Here is a 2,068-nt window from a genome sequence, read left to right on the forward strand (position 1 = left end):
TATTACTGCTCCAACAGTGGCTAAAAATGGCCTCCCTAACAAGATTGGATCTTCAGGCTCCTTGTCCATCTCTATTACCACAAAATCAGTTTGAACCCTTGCCTTCCCTATCTTGAGTGGGACATTCTCCAACCTTCCAACTACCTCTCTATTTGTCCCATCAGCTAGGCACACATGGAGTTTAGTGGATTTGAAATCAGTTCTCCCAAGCTTTTGAGCTAAGGAGTATGGCATCACACTTGTTGAAGCTCCCAAATCACAAAGGCATTGATTATAGTGGAGGTAACTGATTGTGCAAGGCAAGTAGAATAGCCCTGGGTCCTTAAGCTTAAGTGGGATGATCACTCCTCCAAGGTTTTCAAGATCCTTCTCATCTTGAACTTGAGCCTTCTTCACTGATAAATCAAGCAAGAAATCTCTATAGAGAGGGTATGGTTTATACTGTTCCAAAGCAGGTCCTCTCTCCTCTTCTTGGTAGGAAATGATGATCTCTTGAATAGCCATCACTTCTTCCTTTTTCTCAACCAAATCTTCTTCCCTCAAAACCCTTTCTTCCCCATGTTGCTTAGCCAACATCTCCTTTTTCTCAATGATTTCCCTTAACTCCTTGATCCTCTGTGCTTTGAAACGCCCAGGGAATGGCAGTGGGGGCTTGTAAGCAGGAGGAATGTACTTAGCAGACTTGACAGCTTCGGAGTCCCCAGCTCGATCGACCACTCGAGCATGCACTCGGTCGAGTGGCTGCTCGAGCTCCTGGTCGAGTTCTCCTGCGAGTTCCTGTTGCTTTGCACATATGTCACTTGGGGCTTCAGTAACTAATGAATTCCCCAAAACTTGGACTTCACTGTCCTCAGTGACTTCTTCCTTGGATTTTGAACAGCTTTTCCAGGGAGTTGGTTGGTTTTTGGAGTTGAAGTAGATGCTATGTTACCCTCCATATACTTCACTCTTGAATTAAGACCCTCAAACTTCATATTCAGATCATTGTACTGTGATGTTAACCTTTGGTTCAACTCAGCAAACTGCTTGGCTTCCTCAATCTTCCCTTGTGATTGCCCAATCAACAATTATTGCATCATAGCTCTTAAGTCTTGTCCTTGGCCTTGGTTAGTCTGAAACCCTGGTGGGGGACACAACTGAGGCTGGAACACTTGGTGTTGTTGTTTGAGGATGTAAGTTTGTTGCTGTTGAGGCTGTGGAGGTGGATAGACTTGGTCTTGAGGATTAGCCACATTGGTACTCCTATAAGAGAGGTTGTTGTTCTTGAAACCTCCTTGGTTGTAGCCTTTGAATCCTCCCTGATTCTGCATGTAGCACAACTCAGCAAATTCAGTCTCCCCCTCTTGAACTTGTGCTTCTTCTTCACCAATGAAATGAATAGACTTGGACTGGCTAAGAAGGATCTTGTCAAGCTTTTCATTGACCATCTTCAAGTCCTTCTTATACTTGTCCTCTTGATCAGTGGAGGAGCTCCTTATGGTCCTATCATAATCCTCATTATAGTTGCCATCTGATTGAGCAAGATTCTCAACTAATTCCCAGCCTTCTTCCACATTCTTGTTGAGGAAGTTGCCATTAGAAGCTGTGTCAAGCAACATCCTTATCTTTGGAAGCACTCCTCTGTACAAGGTACTCAATAGTGACTCATTGCTGAAACCATGATGAGGACATTGAGTCTGATATCCTTTGAATCTCTCCCATGCCTCACAAAAGGTCTCATTACTCCTTTGAGCAAATCCAGAGATGTCATTCCTCAGCCTTGCTGTCCTAGCATTGGAGAAGAATTTGGCTAAGAAAGCCTTCTTGCATGCATCCCAAGTAGTGATTGCACCAGTGGGGAGAGTCTTTTCCCATAAATGAGCCTTGTCCCCAAGTGAGAAAGGGAACAACCTCAGCTTAAAACCATCCTCACTTACACCATTGATCCTTGTAAGGCTGCATATTCTATCAAACTCATCAAGGTGATCTAGTGGATCCTCCATTGGCAATCCATGAAATTTGTTGGCTTGAATCATGGAGATTAAGCCACTCTTGATCTCAAAGTTGTTGTTAGCAACAGTTGGAGGCA

The 2,068-nt window shown here is 44.0% G+C and overlaps 1 non-coding gene across 1 annotated transcript; it reads left to right on the top strand.

Moving 5' to 3' along the window:
• The first annotated feature begins 1,653 nt into the window (after positions 1-1,653).
• On the top strand, positions 1,654-1,760 carry LOC147943819 (small nucleolar RNA R71). Its single transcript, XR_015558625.1, has one exon. It is a non-coding gene; the product is annotated as a small nucleolar RNA R71 (small nucleolar RNA).
• The last annotated feature ends 308 nt before the right edge of the window (positions 1,761-2,068 follow it).

The sequence above is a fragment of the Camelina sativa genome, chromosome 5 (assembly GCF_030686135.1).
Source record: "Camelina sativa cultivar CO46 ecotype springtype chromosome 5, ASM3068613v1".
Taxonomy (NCBI): Eukaryota; Viridiplantae; Streptophyta; class Magnoliopsida; order Brassicales; family Brassicaceae; genus Camelina; species Camelina sativa.